Source organism: Pleurodeles waltl, chromosome 11 (genome assembly GCF_031143425.1).
Source record: "Pleurodeles waltl isolate 20211129_DDA chromosome 11, aPleWal1.hap1.20221129, whole genome shotgun sequence".
Classification (NCBI taxonomy): domain Eukaryota; kingdom Metazoa; phylum Chordata; class Amphibia; order Caudata; family Salamandridae; genus Pleurodeles; species Pleurodeles waltl.
Window position 1 is genome coordinate 605238636 of NC_090450.1, and position 18454 is coordinate 605257089.

Consider the following 18454-nt stretch of genomic DNA (forward strand, 5'->3'; position numbering starts at 1 on the left):
GTTACTGCCCATTGTCTTTCTCTACATTTTCTCCTTCCAAATATAAGACAGTGTGTAATAAAGATGTGTATTTGAGAAATGCCCTGTAATTCACTTGCTGGTATGGGGACCCTGGAATTCAGAGATGCGCAAATAACCACTGTTTCTCAACATCTTATCTTGTGCCCATTTTGGAAATACAAAGGTTTCCTTGATACCTATTTTTGAATCTTTATATTTTACCAAATAAATTGCTGTGTACCAAGTATATAATGAAAACCCATTGCAAGGTGCAGCTGACTTATTGGCTCTTGGTACCTAGGGTTCTTGATGAAACTACAAGCCCTATATAGCACCGCAACCAGAAAAATCCAGCAGACGTAAGGGTATATTGCTTTTGAAAATTTGACATCGCAGGATAAAATTACAGAGTAAAATGTGGAGAGAAATGGCTGTTTTTTCCATCTCAATTTCAATACCTTTTTTCATTTCAGCTGCTATTTTCTGTAGCAAAACCTTGTAGGATCTACACAAATGACCCCTTGCTGAATTGTTTAGCTGTCCGGGATCCACTATTGGTTTCACACCAATTTTTGTCACTAAGTGGAAGGAGGCTGAAAGCACACAAAATAGCAAAAATGGGGTATGTCTCAGTAAAATGCAAAAATTGTGTAGAAAATGTGATTTTCTGACTCAAGTCTGCATGTTCCTGAAAGCTGGGAAGATGGTAATTATAGCACAGTAAACCCTTTGCTGATGCAGTTTTAAGGGAAAAAACACATACTTTCTTCTGCAGCACTTTTTTCCAGTTTTTTGCAAAAAAAAGAAATTTTAGTTGTATTTTGGTTAATTTCTTGGTTTCCTCCAGGGGAAACCCTTGAACCCTGGGTGCTTTTAAAAACCCTGAGACGTTGGGAAAAGAAGATGTAAATTTGGCATGGATAGCTTATATGTACATAAAGTTATGGGGCTCTAAGCACGAACTGCCCCAAATAGCCAAAAAAGGCTCGGCTAAGGAGGGGAAAAAGCCTGGCAGCGAAGAGGTTAAAAACAAAAGTATGCACTGTACAAAGCGTCTAGTGAGCATGGGGATTCAAGTCTAAAATATGTCACTTATGAGTCTAAGTCATAACTTACGCGTCCACCCTCTTTTTATATATTTCTGCGGTGTTGCAGGTATTTTGATCCTGGCCTGTACCCGCTTGAAGCAGAAAATTCAATCCTCTTATCAAAGGTGCTGAAATATTGAATAACTAAGTAAATTGCAACACATAGTCTCCATGTTAAATTCCTCATTTTGTCAGAGAGAGAAAGGAGAGAAACACCAACACATTTTATCGCTCCTAGAAGGATAAAGGGATATGTTGGTCATGCTGTGGATTGAAAATGAGGTGCTCAACGTAGTGGCCTATGTTGCATACTTTCCCTAAGTGCTTACACTGGATTTTAAAAGTGGATGCACCTTTGCACTAACCAAAGAAGGAAGAGTCTTTTCAATGTAAGGTTTTTCTAATCCAGTGTTTGTAAGGTCCGAACATTTTGTAAAATGTGCAGGGCTGGTTGATTGATAGGCTGCTGGAAACTGACCTAATTGAATACATAGAAATTTAAAAAGAGGCACTCATTGATATGAGAGTAACTGATGTGGGCTCCTGTCTAAAGCAACAGATTCTGAAATGTTGACCTTTTCCCTTAAATTACATTCTCAGAATCTACTTAGATACATTCTCAGAATCACCATATTAAGTGAAGAAAGATGCTGTATGCATTTGTGTCGGCGAATGGCCATGTGATATTGGTAACATACGTACCAATACCCACGGGAAGTGAGAAGTCTTCTGTAGAACGCTTTATAAGTACTGGAATAGTTGGTGTCCTTTAAAACCTCTGATTTATTTGAGCATTTATTTGACAATTACACTGTAAAAGTCACCATTTCGTACTGTCTTTATTCAGTGTGAATGTTCATCTAAACCTATTTAGTAGGTTCACCAGGTAATATTGCTTCCAAGCTGTCAGTGTGGCCTAGTCGTGCAGGTGGGCATCATCAGCAGGGAAAGTTGGCCACAACCTTTTTAGAAAAATCTTGCGCAATGGCACTTATTGATTTTGTTTGTTTTTACAAATTAAACTCAGAGCCCTGTCATATATAACACTTAGGAAAGGTTAACGGGAAAACCTTGGAAAGAGGAGAGCAGAGGAAGAGCAAGAAGGCAGTGGTGTAACAAAGGACCCCACAGTCCCCACAGCGCGCGGGTGGGGGGAGGTTGGGGGGCGATCTCCAGGGGCTCTCCTCAGTACAGAACACTGTGCACAGTCGGCAAGCCCCTGACTGGGTCCAGGTACTTTGCGGGGGGCCCTCTCATGTTTCCTCATGTCACTGCAAGAAGGGCGCCAAATTTCGGTTTCGCTGCAATCGCTGTCTTATCAAAGACCGGCTCTGGGTAACACACACGCCTGCACAGATATACATTATAACCTGAAGGTCAGCCTTTTATTCATCTGTAGAAGCAAAGGGCCACATTTACTAAACCATTGCACTTGTGTTAGTGCAACGCAGGGTGACAGAAAACACACATCCTGGTTTGATTTGTGTGCTGGCGCAGCTTGGTTTGTGTGCTGACGCAGCTTGGTTTGAGTGCGGACGCAGTTAATGACAGCAGCGGCAGGCCTTTCTTCGATATGCCCGTGCACTGTTTCCCCCCGGCACAACTCGGGGCAGCTAACTCGGACGCTAAACTGTTCTGCTTACGACATTAGTAAATCTGGGCCCAAGTGAGAACAACAGTTAACAAAGAGCTAGAACACAAACCAGTTTTTGTTGAGTCTCGTATAAAATTGTAATCAAAAACCCCTCCTTCCACTCAACTCGTTTTTTTCCAAAACAAAATGTTGTTGTGTTTATTAGTATTTATAATGCAAACTTGCTTTAAAAAGCAGCTCATAAACATCCTTTGAAATAATAATAAAACATAGTCGATACCTTCTGAACTACATTCTAAAATTACACCTTCTGATGACTCATGTTATCTTTTTATGTAGTGTTCTCACTGTTCTGGTTTGATGCAGCGATTGCCAAAAGACAAAAGAATACACCTTAATCCTGCGACAAGTGCATTTTGAAAGACTCTGGCCCGTATTTATACTCCGTTTGTGCCGAATTAGCGTCGTTTTTTTCGACGCAAATTCGGCGCAAAACTAACGCCATATTTATACTTTGGCGTTAGACGCGTCTAGCGCCAAAGTATTGGCAAATAGCGTCATTTTTTTGCGTGAACGCCTTCCTTGCGTTAATGAGATGCAAGGAAGGCGTTCCCGTCTAAAAAAATGACGGCGACGCAAATGCGTCGTATTTATACTCCCGGGCAAAAATCACGCCCGGGAGTTGGCGGGTCAAAAAACCCCGCATTTGCGCCACTATTTAACGCCTGGGTCAGGGTAGGCGTTAAGGGGCCTGTGGGCTCAAAATGAGCCCACAGGTGCCCTCCCCTGCCCCCAGGGACCCCCCCTGCCACCCCTGCCCACCCCAGGAGGACACCCAAGGATGGAGGGACCCACCCCAGGGACATTCAGGTAAGTTCAGGTAAGTATAATTTTTCATATTTTTTAATTTTTTTTGGTGGCATAGGGGGGCCTTATTTGTGCCCCCCTACATGCCACTATGCCCAATGACCATGCCCAGGGGACATAAGTCCCCTGGGCATGGCCATTGGGCAAGGGGGCATGACTCCTGTCTTTACTAAGACAGGAGTCATGAAATGGCGTCTGGGCGTCGTAAAAAAATGGCGCAAATCGGGTTGAGGCGATTTTTTTGCCTCAACCTGACTTGCCCCATTTTAAGACGCCCTAACGTCATTTTTTCCCAACGCCGGCGCTGCCTGGTCTACGTGGTTTTTTTCCACGCAAACCAGGCAGCGCCGGTCTGCTTGCGCCGGCTAACGCCATTCCATAAATACGGCGCCCGCATGGCGCTTCAGAATGGCGTTAGACGGCGCTAAATTTTTTGATGCTAAACTGCGTTAGCGCAGTTTAGCGTCAAAAAGTATAAATATGGGCCTCTGTAACCTGAGGGGAAAAGTGACTGAAAGGAAATACACTGACACTGGTTTAATTAACAATCCGAGCAGCCGTAGGCGCTTTAAGAGGCCAGTTCTCATTTCACAGGATACATCCGTGAGCTTCTCCATAAAGCGGCACATCATCGTATTGAATGGAATTAAGATCTCATCTCAACATTGTTTACCGCTTCAAGCGCAGTCTACACCTAGTCTGACTTCTCAGTCAAGTAAAAAAGTGAACAGCTAAGAAGAAAACTCCAGTTGATTCTAGTTGCATCTTGAAAGTAAGCACCGGCGTTTACTGGTGTCTCCTGGCTTTGGCTGGATGTTTTTCATCAGTAAAACTTCCTTTGTGTCTTGCTACTGTACAAAGGAGGAGGAGAAAGCGAGAGGCGAGAGGCGAGAGGCGAGAAAGCGAGAGGCGTTTCCGGTTCCGGGTCCCAGGTCAGCAGCGCGAAGCCAGCACGGAGCCAGCGCGTCGGAGCCAGCGCCGAAGCGCTGAAGCAGAGCGGTGCCGCACACAGCTCACCACCCGCACCGGTGAGCCTCCCAGTGCTCCTGGTGCTCCTCCAGCCTCCGGATCACGGGATCGCCCTGTCCATAGCTCGCCTGTGAGCTGAGCTGCCACCGGTGCCCCCAGCACCCTGACAGCGTGCGCAGAAGACCCCCTTCCCTCCCCCCCTCTGCGGACCCCCGTGGAAGCGGCCCGATCGTGGGTGCGGCTTGCGGGGGGCATAGGGGCACAGGGGCTCCTTTTCCTACAATCTTTGGGTGGCAAGTAAGGACCCCTCAAGGACGGCACACCGGGCGTCAGGCATCAGGCTTCAGGACACAGGCTACCGGCCCTCTGCTCCAGGTGCTCCAGGTGCTGCCCGTGACGTGACCCCCAGCAAGAGGCAAGTGAGACAAAGTGAGGCAAGTGAGCAACAGAGGGCGAAGGGGCCAAGAGGGGCAAGGAGGGCAACAGGACGGAGGGAAGCTGGTCCAGGTTCTGGTATTGGTCCCACTGCCAGGGTGCATAGCACCCCCCATCCCGACCCACCCTGGTAGATCCACCAGGCAGTTCGTGGCCTCACCCCCCACCCCCTTTGCCCTGCTCCTCCACCCACCCTTGCACCTTGCCCAGGGCAGCAAGGGGCAGGAGCGGAAGGGACCAACATGGCCCAAAAAGGACTGGCACGGTCCAGCATCTCCGGACTACAGGACCCAGGCCCTCAACAGCTCCAAATTCCCCTGAGGGTGATCGTACACTCAGATATCAACATCCGATTAGAGCCTCTTTTAGGAGGACGGCACTCCTAACTGCCTAAAAAACCAACAAAAGGCACAACAAGGCTCAACAAGGCCCAACAAGGCCCTTCTCCCTCACTCCAACAGCCCGCCCAAAATCATCCTGCTCTAAGGCAGCAAAACATACCGATCATGAGATCAGGCAAAGCACGAGGCAGTACTACCAACCGTCCAGCAAAACAAGGAAAGAGAAAAAGGAAGGGAGACCTGGTTCTGGATGAAGCAACCCCAAAAAGGAGAGCAAGCAGCGAACAGGATCTCCCCCACCCCCTCCCATGCAGGAGGCAAAACCTAACAAAGGGCACACGCGGGGAGGCGACCAAAATTCCAGCATGGAAGAAACGATCTGGGGAGAGCCCGGCTTTTGGAAACCGGCGACCCCGCCGGAGGGGGTTCCAGAGACCGTAGCCTCTCCCAAGCATCACAGGATAACTGATTATTTCCCTACTGCTGGTACCATCGCCACCAGAAAAAGGATCGACTCCCTGGCTCCAACCCAAACAAGTTTTGGGGAAATAATCTCACCCAGCCAAGACCGGCAACAGCAAGGAAGCAGCAAAAAGAAACTCAGAATGAATTCTCCTCCTCCCCCCCCTATCGCCAACAGTAGTGATCAGGAAAAATCACCCTACGAAAGTAGACGCATCAAGTATAGTTCAGGACAATGCGATGCCAGCTACCCCTTCACCAGGATCCCTCTACAATCCTAGGCAAGACTTAACTCTATGTAATAAACCCCTAGACGCCACTAAGTACCAATGGACATCTAGTCCAGCAAAACTACCCATCCTGGACTCAGAACTGGTAGCAATCGCAGAACATTTAGAACAAGAATCTCAGGAAGGTGGCCCATTCTGTCAAAGTCCAAAACTTCACTCAGTCCCAATGTATAACTGTGAAAAAGAAGAACAGGACCTCTGGGGTATAGAACAGGTCATCACAAATGGGTCAGTAGAAGCAGAAATAGTGACAGCCGCACATAAAGTCCCCCATAAAACAACAATAAACAAAGTACTATCAAGTGGTAGCCAAGAGCCCGACTTAAAGTCACAAGCCCCTGTGGCAGTCAGGTCAGAAGAAATGTGGGCTGCAATCCTAAATTCAATGCAAGCAACGGTCATGGCGTTGCAATTTCATTCAAATAAAATGGACATTCAAGTTGACTTGCTAAACACCCTGGCAGTATTTGTCTCCGAGATTGACAGTAAGTTGGAAAAATTAAATGCACTTATAACAAGGGCGCAAGTCACTCACTCTAATGACTTTACAATTTGTTCCTGTAAAGAGGTAGTAGAAAAGATATCTCAACTGCCGCAAATCTTAGAGGGAATACTTCAAGAAATCCGCTCCACCCGGAAGGATGAACATACATGGCCTAAACCACTCGCCACCATGCTAAAATCTACTCTGAGGGAGCAGAAACAAAAAGAGCAGCAGCCCCTTTCCTCCCTAGCGCCTGCCGCATTGATTTTTAGTGAGGAGAGAATATTGGCTGACAGCCGCCAACTAGCAAGTGCCCATAGGGAACCCATGATGAATCATCCTCCGCTACAGTCCATCAATAAGCCTGGGAACCCTGAGTTTCCCACAACCCGGACTCTCTCTAAAAGAGAACGAAAGCGGGCAAAAAAGGGAAGGAAGTCCGCCCAACCCCATCCACTCAACTCATCAAAGGATCCATCTAAAGACCAGGTGACGTCAAATGGAGGGTATAATAGAGACATTACTACCCACACAAGTACAAGCTCTAACACAATAATAGATGTGACAACACTCCCCGCCACAGCAGACATCACCCACTCAACAAGGTCCCCCATGAAACCTCCCGAAGCGATTGGCACTATAACGAACTTAAGACCAAGCCCCACAAGGGACCAGCAGAGCACAAAACCAAAACCCATTACGCCTGCGCTGCCTCCCCAACTAACACTGGTCAATAGGGGCAGCAAGTCTGCCATTAGTCAGAGGGAAGATGGCTATATGGAGCAAGACCCGCGCATAGAGCAAAATCAGTCATGTATTACAGACACGAATACCCTCCAGTTACTCTGGATTCCAGAATTCACCTCCAGGTCCCCCACAGATGTTCTTAATCGCTCTTCGATCTTAAGAATCATAAAAGCCTTACCGGATCTTCAGTTTGTAGCCTCGGAGGACCTGGCAGCTATAAAATTTATCCAAGCAAGAGGCAACCAACACACGGATCCAACGCTCACCATCTTCTCGGCACCAGATATCCCAAAGCGGATCTTGAAAAGAAAGGACCTATTGAAAGCCTGGGGCATTGAGGTAACCACCTACAAAGGAGACCGCTACCCAATTCCGTTACTAGCCTCACAATACCTGGGAACTCCCAAAGGCACATGGTCGGTTCTGAAAGGAGTACATCAGGCCGGCAGACCCATTGAAGAAAGGTGTAGTGAGGAGAATCCACCTAAGCACCCGCTGACAGTCCAAGTATGGAGAGAAGAAGGGTGGGAAAGAGTGGTCTTGGGGCAACAAAAGTATCCAGAAAGGGAACGGGTAGCGACGGTTTTACCCCCAAGACCGATGGGCAACAATTGAATTGGTAAGGATCAACCCGCACACGGCATTTTATCCATTTGCTCCTGGAACGTCAGTGGCCTACGGTCAAAACTGGAGGATCCTGCAGTAATAATTTTTTTCAGCTCCTTCAACATTTTACTCATACAGGAATCCTGGGCAATGGAATCAATACCGATAATCGGATTCATGGAATATCTTAGCCCAGCAACGAAAACAAATAGGCTTGGAAGGCCAAAGGGAGGCCTTGCCATTTATGTTAGTACCAGCCTTTTGGTAAAAATATCTGAGTATAAGGAGGAAGACCAACCTTTCCAATTTCTCCAGCTAGACGATTGGGGGAAAAACACTCAGGAGCCATTGATTCTGGTCAACACATACATCAATCCTAAAAATAAAAAAATTGAAGCAAACAAACTTTTAACTCAACTATTAAGGATAAACGGTACAATAAAATCAGCATTCTGGTTAATGTCCGGCGATTTCAATCTTGGCTTATTCCACAACCCCAGTGAGGATCACATCCAAACAGTTGTAAGAATGCCCAGCCAAACCCTCCCAAAAAAACTTAGGAAAGACAAAATTGGGGAGAGTTTCATACGCACCTGTGAATTAGTGGGCCTCTTCGCGCTAAACGGACGGAAGTGCCCGGATATTCCACCGGCATGGACAAGATTCTCCGGGAAGTCGCTCTCCTATCTAGACTACACTTTGGTGTCCCCTGCTCTATATAAATTAGTAAACACCTTTACCATCATGGACCGCACGGAAAGCGACCACAAACCACAGGTATTTGGGATCTGTGCATCACCACAAAAACCGGAGATAGTGGCAGCCCTAAACAGGACACTAGGCACCGAATATCTAAAGCGACTCAAATGGTCCTCTGACACCATTGAAAGGCAGGCAGAAGAGGCCCTACGGAAGCTAGAATCAACTATCACAAGTGGGGCAAAGTTGACAACAGTCTGGGAGAACTTTGCCCTCAACCTCATAAAAAAAGATTCCTTAAGTAACACGAGAAAAGGAGCACAATTGAATCACCGCCAAAGTTCACTTTTACCGCTGCCAGTGCGCAAAAGGAAAGCAGCAGTAGGTAAATTATTAAGGTCACTGCGTAAATGCCCAGATAATGGATCAATATTGACCGCCCTTAGAGAGCAAAGGAAATTGTATAAAAGGGATCTATGGACCTTTAAAAAAGGCCAACAGGAGGCCCTGTGGCCCAAACTACATTTTGCGACCAAAACATCTGACTCCAAAAGATTCTGGAAAATCATCAATACAATAGACAATGGTGCAAAAGCAGGCAATAACGCAAACATAACAGAGGAAGTATGGGTATCCCATTTAAAGTCACATCTAAAAGAATTGACCATCGAAGAAGGCCCCCAAATGCAGTCACATATGATTGGTGGGGATCCCAACATCCCTGAACCTTTGAAATTTACGGCACCAGAACTATTAAAAACATTGGAAAGTCCTGAATGGACTGTGCCCCTGGCCCCAATGGTTTACCGCAAGCACTATTTAAACAAGACACAGAAAGATGGGCCAATTTCCTGGCAGCAATGTTTAATGACGTGATCACAACAGGCATTGTCCCGGCATCCTGGAAAGGCTCAATAATCCACCCCATATATAAGGGTGGGAGCGCGCTCTCCCCAAGCAACTACAGACTAATCGCTCTTTTAGACGTTGACCTCAAGTACTTTTCCTGCTGTGTGCTAAAACATCTAGAAGCCTGGATTACAGAGAACAATATTCTACCCTTTAATCAAACCGGGTTCACCAAGCACCAAGGAACATTAACAAATCTTATGGGGCTAGGCTTGATCATAAACAGAGCAAAAGCAAAGGGGACTCCAACTTATTTATGTTTTGTTGACTTTAAAGCTGCTTTTGACTGTGTCTCCAGCGGCAAAATGTGGGCCAAATTACTACAGTGTGGGCTGCCACACTCTATTTTAAATGCCATCAAAATGATATACTCTGATACTTGGGTAAAGGTTAAATTGGGGGAAGGCTCTCACCTATCCAGGGCAGTCAAAACAACAGTGGGGGTGAAGCAAGGCTGTGTATTGGCTCCAACACTCTTCAACCTGTACATAGCAGATCTCCCCGCCAAGTTAAATGGTCACTCATCCCACTCTCCATCACTGGGCGGTCAACAAGTATCCAACCTACTATATGCAGATGACCTACTACTGATCAGTAATACCAGAATAGGCATGCAGAAATTGTTAAATGCATTAGAAGAATACTCAGGTTCTAATGATTTAGAAATTAATCATAAAAAATCTAAAATGATTACCTTAAACCGGAGGCCAACCACCCAAGGTAAATGGCATATGAATGGGAAAACCCTAGAGGAAGTAACATCATACAGATACCTAGGATTGGTGGTGGATGCTAGAGGTAATTACATGCCACAAAAAGAGGCTATAAAAAACAAGACGCAGGCCCTTACTTACGCCTTTTGCAAGCTAGCAAATTCAATCTGTGGTCATGCTCTGAACCCATTAACAGCAGTAATGAGAGCGAAGCTACTTCCAACTATCACCTATGGGACCGAAATAATGAGGGGGATGGAAGTAGGTCTTCTGGATAAGCTTCTGATAAAAACATATAAGCGCGTTTTTCGGCTGCCCGGACGTGCATCGCCAGCCCAGGTCAGACTGGAATTTATGCTGGTCAAACAGTCGTTAGCCCGACCGGCAGCATACATTAAATGCTGCTACAAACTGAGCCGCGCTTCAAAAGGGTCTTTAGCCAATCTTGTCTGGCAGGAAATTATCCTAGAAAGAGGGAACCCCAACTACATAAGGTATCTAGAAAAAAGTAAGAATCTTTTGAGCGTAGATGAGGTATGGAACCGTCTCTACCCATCTCCTCTTTCAATAAAGCAGTGAATAAAGCAAGTAAATTACAGAGCTTGTTAGAAGATAAGATCTCATTGGCCAAAATGGAGCATAGTTGGTTGATCCTTAACTCCTACAAAACATTTAAAGAATCACCACTGATGGCTGGCTCCTACTCACGGAAAATAAAGCAATCCTTTCTCAGACTTAGGCTGGGTGAAGTCCCTACTTTAGACCTCATGCCAAAATGGAAGAAGGAGCGGCAAGTACGCTCCCGGGAGTGCCGTCTCTTTCATCTAGCAGATGAAAACTTGATGCATGTGGTCTGCATTTGCCCAGCCCTGGCGGCCGAAAGGAGGCACCTACTAAAAAAAGAATTTAACGGTTTAACAATTAGATCATGCAGACAAGCATTAATTGCAGCCTTTAACCCTCGAAATACAATATTGAACATTAGGCTGGTTCAATTTTTGGAAATTTTCACTCTAAAAACCACAGCCTCTCGAAATAACCAACTCAGAGGGAGGGCGGAAACGATAGCGAAATCCCTATAACCCACTTTGAACATCTTAAAGAAGGGAAGGCTCCTAGGTAGTCCATTGGGTTGTTTAGCTTGTGTCATAATAAAGTCTGGTACCAACAACCAGACTTAAGTAGGGGTAAATAAAATCGATAGGAGGCCTCTTCCCACTTTGTCCCATTTTTACCAATACCTCATTGGGCTATCACTGTTTTCTTTATATTTCTTTGTGGAAGGAAACTTTATATACCATTTCATTTTAAACACAAGATTTTATTTTGCGTTGTATTTTTCTTACCTTCAATAAGTTTGTTCTGTTGCCCTATTATTAATGCCTTATAGCACTAGTATGTTTTTTTCTTAAAATTTTTATGTGGAAGGAAATTTTACTTACCATTTCACCCTAAGCCAAAGAACTGTAATTGTCTTTTTTCAGTAAAATTGTTCTGTTAAATGTTTACGTGGAAGGAAAAGTTTTATGGTTTTAATTAACTAATAAACTTGTTTTACTACTGTACTACACTGACACTATGTTAGTCAAACATATGATGTAATTACAAGTTTGAGGTATGAAACATACTGAACGTCACTAAACTTGTCTCAGTTTACCGCGCAGAGCTGCTTTCACTGAAGCCGCTACACGGATCCCAGCATGCCTCAAAGGCATTAAACTCGTAGAAATAGCATGACAGCTTCCGGTGTGATGAAATTATTTTCATCGACAAGCCCTCTTTCATAACTTTGATCAAATATTTTCACTGCTCTAAACATTACAATATAAATATAACACATGCAAAATACTGTATAAGATATTTAAATGAACTATTATAAACGTTTGTTCTATGCTGAACACACATACTTATTTGTCATTTTACAGGATGTTGAAATCTCTGTACATGAGACACAAAACGCCTATTTATGTTTCTTTTGTGTGGAATATAAACGACTATATGTCTGTCCGGATTAAAATATACCAATATAATAGGTTTACTATAGTATATTTAATATTAAACAGGTTTGAGCATCATTTTAATCACTGTTTAGAACACACAACAGAAAAAGTGGCCAGAACTGTTGTTAGGTAACTTATCAAGAGCAGTGTCATGCCTAAGTAATAGTGTATCCATACACAGGGAACATTTTTCTGAATCAAGAGCATGGAGGTTCATTTTGGACCTCATTACAAATGACTAGAATTGATTCCCAAACTGTGGTCTGGTGACTCCGGGGTGGGGGGGGAGGTTGAGGGTCTGCAGAGCCTCCTTAGAGATCCACGACTGCTTAGAATATTAAATAATATTAACAGATTAGGTCCCCAGTTTTCAGTAATGACTCAGTGGGTGGTCCCCGGATTACAATAATGATTCTGTGGGTGTTCCCAGGTTCCAGGAATGATAAAGTGGGGGGTCACAGAAGTCAAAAGGTTGGGAATCACTGGACCAGATTATATAAAGTAATTTGGGGGGTTAGGGGTGCGGAGGGTTGAGGATGAACAGTACCAGACAGCACAGTATTCAGATGGTTATCATATATTTGCAATTTTACGACACGACCAGAGACCTCTATGTTGCATCCACCTTTTTATATTAAAAGAATTATTGGTTTTGTAGTTTTTGCTTTGAACCAAATGCTACATTGAAATACACAGCAGGAAAAGACTGCATACTATTCACGTTCATGTCTTTAGCAAGATAACTTCACTAATCAGGAGAATTCAAATTTGCAGCACAAAGTGATACACTTTAGAAAGGTAATTAAACATTTTGTGGAATGTTTGGTCCATTACCACATGTCAACACATGCTTGCCTGTTACATCAACATTTCTCCGCTAGACCAAAGAAAATATACATATTAAAAAATATTGTTTATATGCATTGCTAAATATAAATATGCTTTGTAACAGCGTCAATAGAAATATTTATAGTTCAACAATGATTACACCATAATGCATTAGCAAATATTTTCACTAAAATCCAAGTGCCTAGATGTTACATTTACATAAAATGGCGCATGTAAACCGTCAACCAAACATGCTGTTCACATTTCAGATTTCATCATTGCATGTATCAACTCCTGCCTTGCAGCATGTTTAATTGCAGCATTTGAAAATATGAAAGTCATTTTGAATGAAATATATGAAATAAATAAGCTCGACATATCCATGATAATTGCAAGTCTCGAAATGCCTCACTCTTCCGTTTTTACTTGCACTGTCTAGGACCTGACTAATGTATTATATTACTGCAATATATACATCTTTAGGGATTCATTTTGTCTCGTGTCCTTATATTTGATGTTTAAAGAGCAATGGAATTAAGCATGTTTTTCCTAGGTGGAATTTAAATTGCACACATATTGGTTTACAGAGCCGATTACATTTTATGTCAATGTTCCCCTTCACGAGCTACCTCTTCTATCGAAGAATGGCAAATGACCCATGAAAACATATAGAATTTCCTAAGCCGTGCCAGATTTTGCCACCCTTAATACCTGAGAAAACAACCAACAAAAGTACAGAACTATTCTTGCCAATAAGAAGATCTCCAATGATGCCGAGTTTCGTTTGTCGTCATTGGCCTGCTAGAAGCTTCGGCTTGATTGGAAATACACAGTTAAACTGCTTTCCCTGCACGATTTGTTTGTGTATTGATTGCAGTTATAAGTGGTGGGATGTTTATCACGCCTGGTCACTATCAGGTTTGATAACGTTGACAACACCATTACGTTTCAGCAGGTAAAACCAGCTGGAATTTAACAGGTCAAAAATGCCCAGTGAATGCCAGGACCTGCAGATTTTATTGCAATATATGACAAAATCAGCATGCTTTCTCTCTTTTCAGGGTCAAATGTCAAATAGGCAAAAATAAGCGTTAGACTCAATACATTCCAAACGCCAATTTTTCTGCTTTTTTCGTGTATGATAATTATAGCGGCTGACACCGGGACAGTTGTACTCAGACCCTAAATCTTATATCCTATAATGTAGTTCTATACAAAGAGATCCATCAAGCCAAAGGCCTTTAACTTGTGTTCATGTAGCACAGCTGTGGATCTTTGCACAGCTCCGCCTGAATCAGGCAACAATTTTGGTGGCCAATATTATATATGTCCTTGGATGTGGCTAGTGCATAACTTGCTGCAAAAGTAATATTGCACTGCGCCTGTCTGTTATATCTGAAGATGAAAAAATGTAGCAATAATGGTTGGGCATATATAAGTAGATGGTCTTCATCATAAATGCAAGATAACAACAGCACCACGAAATCCCGAAAAAATGACACCATGTAACAATAACCACTATTTTACAAAAACACCACAGCAGTAATTCAGTTGAACAACGCAAAAATACAACAATAGAAGTGCATCACAAAAAAGACAAAAAGATACAACATAAAGCAGCTGTTAGAAATTGCGTCCCTAATTGGAAGAGGTTTGAACCTTGTCCAAGTAGGGACCAAATCCCAGTCAGCGTAAGTAAATTACACTCAATAAATAAACTTGTACTCACCATCTGGTAGCTTGGCACAGTGCTGTCAGGCTTAACTGAAGCATCAATGTGCAAAATATTTGTGCATCAAACTACAGTAACTCAATGAGAACACGACAAAAGACCCCACACCAGTTTAGGAAAATAGAAAATATTTATCTGGGTAAAACAAGACCAAAACAACAAAAATCCAAAAAGTAAATGACGAGAAATGAAATTATTATGGCAAAATTCAAAAGCAGTGCTTTTAAAATTATGAGCATTTTTACAATGCAGAAAAAAATAGTTCTCACAGTGTTCTTATCTTCAGATTGCTTATTTGATTTGCTCCACTAATGAGGAAGCGCAGGTCAGCTATGTGTGCTCCCTCCCCTGGTCATACTATGCTACAGGTACACTACAGTACCTTGTCTAGGATGTCACCCAACTCTGAGTGCCAGAGCCAGGAAAGGAGCCATACAGTTAGGGAGTCAATGGGCCTTGGAAGAGGGGCCTGTGTTGTTATGCACTGTTGTCTTCCTGGAAGGGAGGAGACCGCTGAGGATTCTTGCATCTTTGATCCAGTCTTGGCAGTCTTGGTTACCAGGGCAATGCACCACGGAGAGAGGGCCTTTCTGGAAGGCTCTACGGCGGTGTAAGAGGAGCCGATCTCAGGAAACGCTGGGCTCGGGATCCTCTTGTGGCAATAAACTAGTGGTCAGGCCTGTGCTGCTCACTTGCACTGGTTATTTTGGCAGTAGATGAACTGATGATTAGACACAGGTTATTGATCAGGTGCTCAAGCCCTTCAAGTGAAGCTTTGTTTCTGAAACAGAACAGGCTAGCGATTAGACATGCTTTTCTCCTTGTCCACTGCCAGCTGCTGGGCTCAAGATTGGCAGAGTCTTAGGGCAGTGGGTTTATGATGGGCTTGAGATTTCTTGAACAGGGTGCAAGCCAGCAAGCACCTGCAGTCACTCTGGTTTTAGTCCTTAGTCCTTAGCAGGTCAAAGATCAGCAGGCAACAGGGCAGCACCGCAAAGCAGAGAAGCAGTTACTGGAAACAGTCAGTCCTGGCCGAGTGGCAATCCTTATAGCACAGCAGTCTTTACTCCAGCAAACTTCTGTCCAGGTCCATTAGTCAGGGGCATCTCAACACCCCGCTTTAGCAGCTACAGCAGGCGTGGGCTTGTTAATGGGCCTCTTCCCTCTTGGCCGACAAATGCTTATGATTAACAATAAAGGATGAGAAGTTGAGTGAGTGAAAGGATGGAAGGATGAGTGAAATGGTGGGTGGGTGTTTGGTTGAAGTGGTGGATCAATCGATTCATAGATGAATGAGTGAAAGGATGGGTATGAGGATGGATAGGTGAAAAGGAGGAAGGATGGTTGGGTGTGTGAAAGGGTGGATGGAAGAGTGAGTGAAAGCATGGATGGTCTTAAAAGGTAAATGGATGGTGGATGGATAGAGTAAAGGGCTAGATGGATGGATGGAATGAAAGGGTGGATGGATGAATGAGTGAAAGGATGATTGAGAGAAAATGTAAATGGACGGATGAATGGATGGATGGATGGATTAATAGATGGATTGATGTGTGAGTGAAATGGTGGATGGATGGGTGAGTGAAACGTGGATAGATGCATGGCTGAATGAGTGAAAGGATGGATGTTAGGGTGAATTAGTGAAAGGGAGGAAGTATGGATAGATGAGTGAATGGATGGAAGAGTGAAATGGCGAATGGATGGATGGTAAATGGATGGATGGAGTGAAACGCTGTGTGTGTGGATGGGTTGAAATAGTGGATGGATGAGTAAAAGGGAAGCTACATGGATGGCTTGATGAAAGGGTGGACAGATGAAGAGGGAAAGGGTGGATGAGTGAAAGGGTAAATTAATGAGTGGATGGATGTGTGAGTGAAATGGTGGATGGATGGGGTAGTGAAAAGGTGAATGATAGCTACATGGCTGAATGAGTGAAAGGATGGATGTAAAGATGGAGAAGTAAAAGGCACGAACGATGGATGAATGAGTGAAGGAGCTAATGGATGGATGGATGAGTAAAATGGAGAATGGATAGATGATAAGAGAAAGGATGGACAGATGAGTGAGTGAAAGGGAGGATAGATGGATAGCTGGACAAAAGAGTGGATGGCTAGTTAAGGGAAAGGGTGAATGAATGAATAAGTGACAGAATGGATGGATGAGTGAAAGTGTAAATTAATGGATGGATGTGTGAGTGAAATGGTGGAAAGATGGGTGAGTGAAAAGGTGGACAGATAAATGCATGGCTGAATGAGTGAAAATATGGATGTAATGTTGGATGAGTGAAAGGGAGGATGGATGAATGGATGTGTGAAAGGGTGAATTGATGGATGACTAAAATGGTAGCTGGATTATGAAAGAAAGGACAAATGGAAAAGTGAGTATAAGAATGGATTGCTGAGTGAAAGAATAAATGGATGAATCAATGAGAGAATGGATGGACTGACTGAAAGGATGGCTGTAAGGAAGCATGAGTGAATGGATGGTTGAATGAAAACGAGGGTGGGTGGATGGCTGAATGAAAGGGTAGATGGATGGATGAGTGTAAGGGTGAATGGATAGATGAATAAGTGTAAGGATGAATGGATAAGTGAGTGAACGGATGGATGGATTGATGTGTGAGTGAGTGAACAGGTCAATGGAGGTATGGGTGAGTTGATGGATGGGTAAAGGGTGGGTGAGTGAAAGAATGGATGGTTGAGTGAAAGGATGGATGGATGAGTGAAAGGAAGGATAGATGGATGAATAGAGTGACATGATGGATGAGTGAAAGGGTGGATGGGTAAGCGAAAGGAGGGATGAGTGAACGATTGAAAGAATGATGGATGATTGGACAAAAGAAGGATGGACAAGTGTCAGGATCATTGACTGAATGACAGGATAGAAGGGATTGAAGATCGATGGCTAGGTTTGGATATGGATGGACAGACAGATGGGGAGACTGGTGAAAGACTAAGGGGGTTATTCTAACTTTGGAGGAGGTGTTAATCCGTCCCAAAAGTGACGGAAAAGTGACGGATTTACCACCAGCCGTATTACAAGTCCATTATATCCTATGGAACTCGTAATACGGCTGGTGGTATATCCGTCACTTTACCGTCACTTTTGGGACGGATTACCACTCCTCCAAAGTTAGAATAACCCCCTAAATGTTGGATGAAAGACTGCATAAATGAGAGAATGCAAAGGTGCAATGGTGGATATCAGTGGGTGGATGGAATGATTAAAAGATGAATGTACTGATGTTTGGATCGAAGCGACAAACAAGCTCCTCTGGGGAGAGCTGCAATGTCTTGCTTCTCTTGATTGGTGCAATAGCAGCATTGGTTCAAAGTGGGGGTATTTTAATTTTCTGGCTACTCCCTTGCCAGTAGCATACTACTACTTTCAGGGAGTGAGAGCCCCAGTACTTACACCCAAAATCAGTGGTAACTGGCGACTTTTATAATTGGTATGGTGTGAACAGTTGCTCTGAATTACGGTGAGGCTCAATTGATGGAGGCTCAGATAGGTTCCCTATGTTAGAAAAATGTGGAAAAAGGCAAATGGTGCATTTTACAGCACATCTGCTAAAGAAATTGGTTAACCATATATTCACCTTTCTTTTTGTGATTTGATTTTCTTTCCATCATGTCTTGCTGGTTTGGGGCTAGTGCTATTTTACTTGCCCCGTGTTCTTACAAGGAAGAAATG